We start from the raw sequence: 13,202 nt of genomic DNA on the forward strand, positions 1-13,202 counted from the left end.
GGTCGAATCCCCTCCCCCTAAAAGTTATGGCTATTTTAATATTTTTTTTACTTTTTTTGATATCAAAGGTTGTATGCGTCGTAGAAACAAAAAAAAACGTCAAACGGTAGCTAATAACCTTGGCTAACTAATTCATAACTTTTTTCATATGTTTGATAATGTTTTGGTGAGAAAAAAAATCATTTGTGAATTATTTTTACCGAAAAAATCACTATTTTTCAATATTTTCAATTAGGGGTTCAACCCCCCATATTATTTTTTTTGTCGATAAAATTAGATGTAGTAATCAGCCTTAACGGGTTAGAAGTCTCAACCCTATCACATTGTATATATTACTACAACCCTCAAGACACTCCAGAACCCACTATCCTCATAAAAATATAGCAAACAAATGTTCAGGCGAAATTTATCAAATTATACGAACATTTAATGACTTAATACCAAAATGAGGTGAATCGTTTACTGAATGATCGCGAAATACGTAAGTCAGTTGTAAAAAGAGACAAAACAGGGACAAAGAGTGGACAAAAGCTACAACTTATTTAAACACTTCGACGGTTAAAAGGAAATAGGGTATAAGCGACATTTTGGTAAAAAAAATGAGTTTATTCTATCCACGTAAAATTTTCAGCTCTTTCGAATCCGCTTACTCTCATGGCTCTACGATGACATTTTTGGCCTTTACACCCTACCAAAAAAAAAACATTGTCCTAGTATTCTTTCGACGACCGACGAGTTTAAACGGCTATCCTGAACATTTCATTTCGCTTATACCCTATTTCCTTTTAACCGTCGATTGGAAAAGTAATGGGGATGGGTTTTGGTATGTGATTCGCAGCGTAGATGGTTACTGCACGATGATCCCTTAGTCGCCTCTTACGACACCCTCGGGAAGGAAGGGGTGGTGCTATTCTTCGCCGACACCACGCAGGACGCTTTATATACAACCGAGTCATTTAGTATACCGGTAAAAAAGTAAAGATAATATATAAGGAGCTTTAAAAGTATCTCTCACGTATTTAATAGGAGGTTGTGTAATATAAATTACTGATAATGAGTAGGTTTTTTTTCATACAATCTTAAGGGTTATGCCCTTTCATAACTCATACGGAGTATTCGTGCACCATTAACTGGTCCGTGAATTAACTGGTCCGGGGTACGAAATTTCTTCACTATTGTAGTCTTCAAACACAAAACTACCTCCCATTAAAGTGGTAGTTAATTTTAATACACCTTATATGTATACTCAAGATAAAGCAGTTGTTCTACTTTTGTTGGCTTTATAATAAAGTCATATCTTATATAAGTGCTCTTTTTTTAAATGATGCACTATGATGTAATTTTCTTCTGTTCATTAATAAAGTGAATCTAAATTCTCTTACCTGTATACCTGGACGACTGTAGTTTGGACCTGTTTCTTGAAGGGCTCTTGTGCACTGCATCTGAATTCGCGGTAGATTTGTAGTTAAAGTGCCTGTTTCACTTTTTTTATTATGTGAGAGATATAGTTTATACCAATTATGTTCTTTATTCGATCTGGTACATAGCGGGATTAAGAAACAGGCCCAAAATCTTGTCAGGCTGCGTGCGGGCAGCGTGGACAGTAGTCCACGCTGCGTCATTTGACGAATGCATGCATCCTTCATAAACAATAGGCGAACAAGAGACAAATGCTTGCACCTTGCTATGAAACAATGAAAACTGTCCACGACGGGGCAACGTTGATTCCGCCTATTGGTTTTGACGAATGCATGCAATCGTCATATGACGCAACGTGGACGGTAAGCCTTAGGTGTTGACTTCAGTTGCACACATGATGTTTAAAACTTACCTTAGCTACCGTTATTGTCCTAAAGTTTAGAATAATGCGTCCTAATGTTATACAATTATGAATAAAAAAGTATTATTGGTAGGATCGCCGGAATAGCTGCAACTCCTGCAGAATGTGATCATTCTGGCGTCGTTGTAGCTAGGCAGTATGTGTGCGATGTTGTTGATGCTGACGTGTCCCTTGGTACCCAGGTTGTGTAGCAATATGTTTGTTTAAAAGTACGTAGTTTTCTGCAAAAGAATATAAGTGTCATTTAATCTTATCAAAAACACATAAGATGATATATTATTTTTTTGTAAATGGTTATGAGGAGTCGAAAATACGTTTACTATTGTTCTTTGGGAAACAACAACGTAATTTCTACTCAAAAATACAATACTTACTTCAGACGGTAGGGTCTGCTCCATGTAGGAGTAGATCCAGTTGGTTCCAGGATTTGGATGGTTTTCTTCATGTACCAGACAGTCAGCATAGCAACCGGCGTTCGTACCAAGATCCTTTTTTTTATACGAAGTTTTCTAACGAAAAGAAAATGTGTAATTAACTATCTATTCTCCTAGTAATTGGTGTCCCTGCAACAAAGATATTTTATACTAAGATTTGTTATTTATTTTGTCCATATTTTCGTTACAGGGACAGGAAGGTCTCATGTAATAAAAATTATGTTCTTATTAATAATACGGAGTCCGCTTACACCCAACATTTAGTTCGAATTAAAAATTATGAAAATTATTATGGCCAGGATGTTATAGACGAACAAGGAACAAATTGGGAAAACAGTACCCTCAGTCCGTGTTTATTTTACGTTTAAAGTAATCGAAACGAGAGTTCGCTCGGCGCTTTGATTGGCCGGCTCGAATAAACCAACCAATCAGAGCACCGAACGCGCTATCATTTTGATTACTTTAAACGTAAAGCGATCTTATACTAAGGGTACAGGCGTGTCCCATTAACATAACGTGGGACACATGGGACTGGTAACATTACTGGTGAAAAGTGGGTGTGAACGTTTGAGTGCCTACCCCTCGGAGTAATAAAAGGCGTGGTAGTGTAATAAAGCCCGTGGGTCTTGTTGTCGCAATCACAAGCGAGAAGTTCTTCATTCGAATACCCGTTGAATAAATAAATTTATTTGAAGGGTTTAGTAATAAAGGAATATATTATAATTTAATCATTTTATAAAAATGTGAATAACAATAGAATAAAATCTTCTTCCAAATTTTGGCATGGATTTTAAAATGAATATTATACTAATATAATATTTGAAAATAATTTAAAATTTAGAAAAAAATATGAGTGGTTGCCTAATTTTCACATAAATTCACAGACTTCTTATATTTATCATTTATTCTCTGTGATTTTTTATAACAAAAACTATTATTTAAAAAAAAGTTATAAAAAAATATTAAAAATAAACTAAAACAGAAAATGATTAAAAAAATAATATATCACCCTTGTCAACTTTAAAACTTAAAACCCGATAGAAATACTGGTACCGGAGTCGAACCGGCAACCAGACAACGTGGCGTTGTTTAAATAAATAAATAAAATATACTTACATCCTCAGGAAAGCAATTTTCATGATTTTCGTGCTGTGATTTACTGGCAACGGAGCTTGATGTATGGGGACGAGGCGGCCAAGTTCTTGTTCCTTGGGTTTATAATCATTATTCAATATCTTCGCTGTCAGCCAGTTGTGACTTTTTATGTCAATCAGAATACGCTTGTTCAGCTGGTCCAGCGCATGTTGCTCGTAGAGATCGAATCGCCGCTCAGACTCCATTATTAACTCACTTATTCACCGATTACAAAAAAATACTGAGTAATACGCGAACGCGTTAATTTTTTGAGAAGTAACTGATAATGTAGAGAGAGATTTTTTTATGGAAATAGAAAGTTTTGATAAGACGGAGCCTTCCCGAGGGCTAGTAGTCGACGAGGTTCCCGAGTCGCGGTCCGATGCAGACTGAGGCTGCAGGAGGCAGTGTTGTGCCAGGAAAGGACCACGTCACCGCTCCGAAGGTACAGCCCCTGAAATCCAGCGGCCAATCCGCGAGCGGTGCGCGCGCTGCACATCCACCAACCCTTTGTCTACATTACACTTTTTTTCACAACACTCTTTACATTATATACCTAAAGCACATACACATAAAGTTTCGAATTCCATAAACTATATTCCATGTAAATGTAGTTGTGACCATTTTGTATAGAATGCATACATGTATATCTATACACCAAGTATATAAATACTAGATGAGATTTTACTGCAAAATACATATAGAATACATAGGTACATAAGTAAACTATGCTTTTACACGAACAAACAGCGTAGTTATAGCGACCGGATATTAAAATTCACGGAAAAGCTTTTACAGAGAGCTTTCATAAAAGCTTAAATTCAATATCAGATTCCATTTGTGCATATTTGCTTGTTAAAATCAACACTGTTTTTCAGTAATAAATGAAATTCTGTTCCTCATAATAATAATATGGCTTCTATACCAAATAATAGTTTTACCACTGTACTCAGAGTCATCAGTCCTTAGCATTTGTTTTTTTATGGTATAAGCCGGTAAACGAGCAGACGGATCACCTGATGGTAAGCAATCGCCGCCGCCCACGGACACTCGAAACACCAGAAGCGTTACAAGTGCTGTGTCGGCCTTTTGGGGGTTAGGAATTTATGGATTGTTGGGGAATCGGGGATTGGGAAGATTGGAAAGAGGGGTGATTAGGCCTCCGGTAGTCTCATTTACACCACAAAACACAACGCAAGCATTGTTTCACGTCGGTTTTCTATGAGGCCATGGTATCACTCCAGTCGAACCGGCCCATTCGTGCCAGCATGGCTCTCCCACACTTACACTTTGTTTTCGGAACAAAAACGATACTAAATAATAGTTCAAGTAATCGTTAAATATCTCTAATACATATAACTACGAAATACTTACATAGTAACTTGGATTTTTAACCGAAATTAAAACGCTATTGTACTAATGAAAAACTTGTTTATTTAAAGCTCTAATGACATCGCCGTAGTTTTTGCACATAGTCATACAATTTAATTATCTCTTTTCACGACCTAACTAATAAGTATCATTAATATGGTCTGAAGAAAAGACAATGTTAGTTTAATAGCAAGCGAAATTATATGCAAACCTTGAGTGGGCAGTACAAAGTAAGAACTCATTACCTTTGAACTCATATTTCGTTTACCAATATGTTGAAACAGTTATAAGTTCTTTCTTCGAAACAAGTACTCTACGAAGGCGTGAATACAGCCTTCTCCAGTCCAGTTTAGTACCGCCTCTGCCAAATACTGGACCCAAAAGCCTTGCTAGTAAATCACATTATTATATGTTGCAAATATTATGAAGACTCATATAATTAACTTTAAAAAGAGATTTAGTTATTGTAATAATGTAAGTTGTTCATAAAAAAATAATTGTTGTACCATTTTCGTTTGCACCACAAGGTGGCTTATTGAAAACTTATAATTAGGTATACAAACTCTTTTTGGAAGGCGCAAACCATAAAGATGTTTATAATTATGTATTTACTTATAAAATTATACTTCTTTTAAAGAATGACTCAATGTAATTGCGCTACGTAAGGTCTACGGCGTAGGGATCGTCTACGTCGTAGCCGTACTTCGTAGGCCGTTTTAATTTCCTTACGATATTCTCAAAATCAGTGCAGTTGAACACAAATTTTATTACTATTGTAACGAACCATGTAATGAAATCTAAAAATTGCAATTATACACACTTCTAATTGTTTTATAATCATGAAACTTGGTGATTATATGAAGATTAGATGACCATACAATATAATGGTATCATCGAGTTGGTATGATATTTTAATTAAAATATTGACACTTACTTACTTGTGAATTTGTTTATTAGAAACTGTACTGTAGACAATAAAACACATCACAAAAAAATACTTTGTATCAAAATAAAAACAAAATTAATGTTTATGTTAACAAAAATATAAATAAATCTACACAAATGTCACAGTGACTAATAACAATATACAAAAACCATAACATGTAGATAAAATATACGATTTTCTCTCGTAAAACAATATACTTCCATGCACATTACAAAGCCGACGGAAAACATGCGACGGCAAGCGACTGCAATGTAATTCTGTAAAAGGTTTTATTCTTTCGTTTTTTACTACTTTTTTATAACACGAAAAAAACACATACCTTCCCAACATTAGACAAGAGAGATCTGAAAACGAAGATTAAATTGTAATAATTATTCAGTAAATTGCCTACAAGACAAATATTTAAACATATTATACAGTGTTACAGGTTAAGTCGACCTAAATCCTTTAAGGAATGATAGTTTTCATAATTTCTGACAGATTTGACTATGGAACCCCAGAATTAATCGTTCTTAACTTATTGGCTTTTGAATTACTTTTATAAAAATTACAGATTTTTTGTCTATTGCCCCCTTTTTATGTGTTGCATCAGAATTTTGATTGTTTTTGCTAGTTTTATGTAGTAGATTAGTTACAAACGCACGCATCCTTCACAAACAATAGGCGGCCTACAAATGACAAATGCTTGCATCTTGCTTAAAAACAATGAATTCTGTCCACGAAGAGGCGACGAGGGGGACGTTAAACCCTAATGTTATGTATTATGCATATGTTTGTGAAAGATGCATGCATTCGTCTAACGATGCAACGTGGATAATAACCCTAATGCTACACTAGTATTTCTTCTTCTCTCTATTCACTTCTTCGGACTACTACTAGTATTATACCCCAGTAGCGAAGTACATAGTAGCTCTCTATCGCTTCTGTCCCAAAATCGAAGCGAGAGAGAGCTTCTAAATACTCGCTATTTGACTTAAATACTAGCGTAGTGCGAACAAGGCATAAGGGACTATTTATTTTAACAGATACCAAACAGCAGCATGCTTTGGTTAACTTGATTCTTTTAAGCTTAGACAGGCAGACAGGAGGCTTAATGGCAAATGGCATACATAATGGCAAATGCCTTTTTGTAGAGGAGGTTATTAGATGGAGTCTCACGGCCTTATGATGATGATCTACAAGAAACTCTTAAAGACACAAATGTGATAATTTCTTTTAAAATGCAAACAGAATGCCGCATTTAACTACTAAAGAATAACCGCGTTAATAAATCTAGCGTGGTTTGTTGTTTGAATGATCATTACAGTTGGCAGATCCTCTTGCGTATACATATAAAGGAGATTGATAACTGGACTGTTTCGACTCACTGATGGTCATTTAGTTTTGAGAATAGACACACTAAGTAAGTACACTGTACTGATTTTTGGGTACTATGTCTGTATGGCCCAAATCGAATGGCCCATGGCCCACTAAAGGAAAAAAAAAAGGAAAACAAAGGAGTAATTAAAATAAATGAAAAATAATTAAAAAGTATATTCGCAAGCATTATATTTAAATAAAAAACATAAAAAAATATTATTAATATTTTTAATAAGTATATTGATTATATTTATGTATATTTTTTTATACTTAATTTAGTGCCTGTCGATGTTGAAAAAAACTTTTATTTTCTTTCAACCTTTTCAATAATTTTACCGATTTTGTAACTTTTTAAATCTGATTTCATTTACACTCTGAAAAAACAAAACAAACGTCATCCTATGACTAATATATGCGTCACGTCAGACGTCGTTTCAAGTAACTAAACTTATGTAACTTTTTAAATACACCGACCGTACCCAAATATACATTGCACCCGAATGTACATTATGTAGTTCCTTTGTTTTCCTTTTTTTCCTTTAGTGGGCCATTCGAACGTAGCTGATTTCTGTTTACGTTCGAATGGCCCATGGGCCATTCGATTTGGGCCATTCAGACGTAGTACCATGATTTTTAGCCTGGTCTTGCATTTTATCGTCATGAATAATTATACCCCTTTCGTTTTGAGTCATTCATGTGAGAGGTATGCTTCAGTGCAATTCGATACCCGTCAATTCATAATCATTTCCAAAATATCAATCTCAAAATACCATAACTGTCAAGTTGTTGAAAAATAGATATACTATAATTAGGCACTGTATCCAATTTGCGACAAGCTTTTAAGCTCAGTATTTATTTATTGACTACTGTTTTGATGTTTACTTTGACCTGACTAGAAGTTGATGCAAACAATAATTATAAATGTCTGCTGCGACTTACGCATCAAGTAAACTGTCAAAATAAAGCCATAGAAAAGTTGATCTACATTCTAAAATATGAAATTCATTACATCACTTACATATATACAATGCTAGTAAAACTTAATTATAAAAAAGGTGTTAAGAAATTAATTTATTAATGCTTCATAAATCGATCAAAAACTCACTTTACTCGTACGTTTCAAACTTAATTCTGATAAATATGAATCCCCGATTCCACAACAACTAAACCCCCAAAAGGCAGGCAACATACAGCGGTGACGATTGCTTACCATCTGGTGATCCGTTTGCTCGTTTACCGACTTATATCATAAAAAAGAAATGTCTACGCCGCGCTGTAGGCTGTAGCTACGCCGTAGAGAGCAGCTACGCCGTAGACAGCTACTACGCTAAGCGACCACGCTAATGATAAATTAATCAACGTCGTCATGGATATTTACAACATTTTTTGTTTTTTTGTAAATATATTTAATGAGTCGCCGCGCCGTTTGGACATCATTCGCTTACCAAAGAAACTTTACTGCGTAATCAGAGACCATTTAATAATTACCTACTTAAACTATTTCTTAGTAACAATTTTGCTCCGAAAACAATTGCTAAGGACTGGGTTAAGTAACCATTATATGTCTCTGAGTGCACAGCGGTTAGTATTTCCCAGGAATGAGGACTGTGGACACTAGACAGTAGCGCCATCTAGAATCGTAAGGAAGAACTATACATCGTGGAAATATTATGTTGTTTGTAATGTAAACTTACCTTTTTATCAGCTATTTATTTATATATTTACACCTTAATGTACACAAAATTATAAATAAAGGTAGGTTTGTACATAAGGCGGAATTCAAACCGTACGGTAAGGTGTTATATCCTAGTCAAGGTTAAGTAAAAATCAGCAAAACACTCGTTTTGTCCGTAGCACCGTAACCCCTAAATGAATGAACCAATTTCATTACGATTTTTTTAAACGAAAGTGTTGTTGATTATGGTGGTTTTATGAGAATAAGATCAGCAGTAAGCTATAAACACTAGGTACACAAAGATTTTACTTAAAGTAATTTTCAGTATCATAGTTGTAAAGGAAAGGGATATTTTTTTTTAAATCAATAGCCTTTCGACCATTACTAACCCCAATAAACAAAGAATCATAGTGTTGAAATATCAAGTTACCACAAAAATATTGAAATACGAGTACTTAAGTTTCCATTTTGTTAAATACTCCATCTATTGTAGTTGCTTAAATACCTACACCCTAATGTACCTACTCGGTAGGTACTAAAACGATCCGATAGATGTCACTGTGCCGTGACGTCATTTTCTGAATCGCGGTGTTAAGATTCTCCGCGAATGAACGACCCTCCTCGGTTTCGCATGCTACGGTATCGCTTCTCGGCCTTTTGGCTAAGATCAAAGTGTAGTATCTGTTCTTTTCAGCTTAATATCTGAAAGTTCCCTCACTGAGGGACCAGTATATTAAACTGATTTTTGTAAACTGACGGGATGTTCGGGGCTCGCTCCACTCCCGTCACGGGTCGGCCCGGCATTGCAGTGCCGCCGGGATTCGGCCCACAGAGTTACTTGAAAATTTAAATTGTCATCATTATTAGCTATTGCTTATAATGTTTGACTTAAGTTTCGAGTTAGACTGATCATCGATAGCCGATCATCAAACACTACTAACACTTATGAAATTGCGTGTTCAGTCTACTGACCGCGTAGTGTAAAAAAAAAGTGACTAGGTATCTAAACTATCTTGTAGTTTCATTTAACACATAATTTTACGAGTGATCACCATCTTACTAATCTTATTAGTAATACATTATATAAATACGAATGTTTGGGCGTTTGTGTGTGTTTCTACTTTACACATCAAAACAATTTTAACAATAAATATTCCAAAACAAATTAATATGCACTAAAAAGTAAAAGAAATAATTGCGTATTTTTCAACAACTTAATAGATCAACTAACTTTACTAACTCATCACACACATTATAATGTAAGTAGGTACAATTATTGTTATTTCTGGAGTCGGTGTCAGCCAACTAAGATAGGTTTGTTATTTACCTATTATCACAACAAAACATTTCAGTTTTACACCAGTTGTAAGAAGGTACTCAACCACCACTCCGCCAGTGCCGTGCCCGTGCCGTGCTAGTTGTTGGCGTTTCCTAGGCTGACACCGACTCCAAAAATAACAATAATTGTACCTACTTACATTATAATGTGTGTGATGAGTTAGTAAAGTTAGTTGATCTATTAAGTTGTTGAAAAATACGCAATTATTTCTTTTACTTTTAGTGCATATTAATTTGTTTTGGAATATTTATTTTTTGAAGTCGGTTTTTTTTTGTTAAAATTGTTTTTTATTTCTTGATTTTTAGTGAATAACTTATTTGAGTATGGGTCGACCTATTAAACGCGCTGCTCATATGAGACAGTGCCGTGTAAATGAATAATATTAATATCTATCCATATTGACGCATAATTACATTATTTTCAAATGTATATTAACCTGATACCCTTATTTATGATCTGCCGAGCCGACAGCTAACAGTAACCTGTTCATAAGCTACATACATAGTAAGTTGTCAAACACACAAACAGATTAGATACCCACATAGGTATACAGTCATGTAACTCAGACAGCACATCAAGCTACCCATCATTCTATACCAGATATGACCTGAATTTTATGGCTACTGAGAAAGATAAGCTAGTATGCATCACTTCAACGTAAACGCGGAGCTCATTCTGCTCATTTTTAAGGAGTTCCCTGGATTATCTTCCACATTTATGGTCAGACTTTAAAAACAATTATATGGAACCACACTGCCATCGTACTCTTTCAAATACAAAAAGAATTTCTCAAATCGGACTATAACTGCCAGAGATATGCATTTGTCAAACACAAACAGATTTGGTACCTACATACACATGTAAATCAGACAGCACATCAAGCTACCCATCATTCTATACCAGATATGCTACTATCTGTCCTGAATTGTATGGTTACTCAGAAAGATAAGCTAATATACATCACTTAAACTCAAACGCAGAGCATATTCTGTTCATTTTTGAGGAGTTCCCTGGATTATCTTCCACATTTATCCACCACACGGACATCGTACTCTTTCAAACACAAAAAGAATTTCTCAAATCGGTCTATAACTGACGGAGATATCGATTAACATACATAAAAAAAAAAAAAAAAAATACGGTCGAATTGAGAACCTCCTCCTTTTTTTGAAGTCGGTTAAAAATGGCTAAAGGGATCGGGCTGAATATTGGAACAGGAGTATATTATGGCATGGAATAACACATAGGACACTTTATTCCATGGGACCGCGGGCAGCCGCAGCCGCTAGCAGAAGCCAGTATAATTAAAACTAACTAAACTTAAACTAGAACTAACCTTGGAAAGAGAAGTCTGGAATTCGAAGATATTAATATACAAAATAATACATTACCATCAGTGATGAAAAAAGAAATAAGTTATGCGCAGTTCAAAAAGTTACTTAAAGTTTACACTATTAATAACTACAAATGATGAATACTTAAAAGTACTTATATTTAAAAAGTAGTGTTTACTTCCAACAACGTAAAAGGAAATCCTAAAATAGTTTAAATTGAGGAGTAAATACATAAATTTACAAAAAAAAAACACTCATTACAAACTACGCCATCTACGCCCTGTCTCTGCATTCTGTCAAGTGATCGATTAATTTATTCATTTACCTGCATTTACTTTATGTTTTGGTTTGTTTGGTCTACCCGATTTTGTTAATCGATTATGTTCTTTGTGTTAATTTGTGATAATATTTGTATAATCGTATTTACCTTATATTTGCACTTTTTTGTTATTGTTGATTACATCCGTACTATGCAACGTCACGCCTTTTATCCCCGAAAGGGTAGGCAGAGATGCACTTTACGGCACGTAATGCCGCTATACAATGCCCACTTTTCACTATTTGTGTTACAAGTCCCATGTGTGTTATAAGCCTATTGACACAGTAACATCCGTACTACTGTGCGCTAAATTGCTTTTATGTAAAACACTGTTTCTCAGTAAGCGAATTATGTATGTGATTCTTATGAGAAATAAAGATATTCTAAACCTATAATTAGTTCATATTGTATATAAGACGCCAAGAATAACATATTATTATACTTACGGATCTTGTTATTTTTTGGTGACATAATATATTAACACCTTCGAATTCCAGACTTCTCTTTCTAGTGATCACTTATATAATTATGTGTTGATTGAAACTAGAAGACAGTACAGATACCTAGTTTAGTCCTTACATAATAATTACGCCTGTTAACATCACCGGGATCAATAGATTGAGCACACTTATTAAGTGTGTGTGTTATATTAAGTGTCACTTAATATAACATTACGTGTTTTATGTTGAGTGAGTGTATATGATACGGGATACGATGCTCAGAAAGTCAGAAATGTAACTAGACAATAGAACGATTCACGCTTTAGTTCTAATTGATATTTTTAAGTAATTCTGTGGGCCGAATCCCGGCGGCACTGCAATGCCGGGCCGACCCGTGACGGGAGTGGAGCGAGCCCCGAACATCCCGTCAGTTTACAAAAATCAGTTTAATATACTGGTCCCTCAGTGAGGGAACTTTCAGATATTAAGCTGAAAAGAACAGATACTACACTTTGATCTTAGCCAAAAGGCCGAGAAGCGATACCGTAGCACGCTAAACCGGGGAGGGTCATTCATTCACGGAGAATCTTAACACCGCGATTCAGAAAATGACGTCACGGCACAGTGACATCTATCGGCTAGTTGTAGTACCTACTGAGTAGGTACATAAAGGTGTAGGTATTTAACCAACTACGGTAGATGGAGTATTTAGCAACATGGAAACTTAAGTACTTGTATTTCAATATTTTTGTGATAACATAACAATTATTATGATAATATAAAGTACCTACCACCTACACTGTTTATTAGGTAATGTATTTATAGATACCTGATAAATCTATAGAACATTTGATACCTACTACCAAGTGTTCACCATTGCCTATATATATTTCAGACATTTAGTTTTTATTAAAAACTATCAGCTACACAAACGATGGACGATAGTCGAGGTAAATGACCGGGCATTGAACCCGTGACTTCATGTCTAAAAGTAAAGTATATAGTACAGAC

General features: G+C 35.0%; 1 long non-coding RNA gene and 2 other non-coding genes across 3 annotated transcripts; 1 reads left to right on the forward strand and 2 right to left on the reverse strand.

Moving 5' to 3' along the window:
• Positions 1 to 1,319: 1,319 nt before the first annotated feature.
• On the reverse strand, positions 1,320 to 3,779 carry LOC118269314 (uncharacterized). The gene is made up of 3 exons (XR_004783100.2): positions 3,391 to 3,779; positions 2,215 to 2,403; positions 1,320 to 2,061 (listed from the first exon to the last, which is right to left on the reverse strand). It is a non-coding gene; the product is annotated as an uncharacterized LOC118269314 (long non-coding RNA).
• A 5,621-nt stretch (positions 3,780 to 9,400) lies between these two features.
• Positions 9,401 to 9,594, forward strand: LOC118269505 (U2 spliceosomal RNA). Its single transcript, XR_004783131.2, has one exon. It is a non-coding gene; the product is annotated as a U2 spliceosomal RNA (small nuclear RNA).
• Positions 9,595 to 12,539: 2,945 nt separating this feature from the next.
• LOC118269496 (U2 spliceosomal RNA) lies at positions 12,540 to 12,733 on the reverse strand. The gene has a single exon (XR_004783123.2). It is a non-coding gene; the product is annotated as a U2 spliceosomal RNA (small nuclear RNA).
• Between the last annotated feature and the right edge of the window lie 469 nt (positions 12,734 to 13,202).

The sequence above is a fragment of the Spodoptera frugiperda genome, chromosome 2 (assembly GCF_023101765.2).
Source record: "Spodoptera frugiperda isolate SF20-4 chromosome 2, AGI-APGP_CSIRO_Sfru_2.0, whole genome shotgun sequence".
In the NCBI taxonomy this organism is placed as follows: domain Eukaryota; kingdom Metazoa; phylum Arthropoda; class Insecta; order Lepidoptera; family Noctuidae; genus Spodoptera; species Spodoptera frugiperda.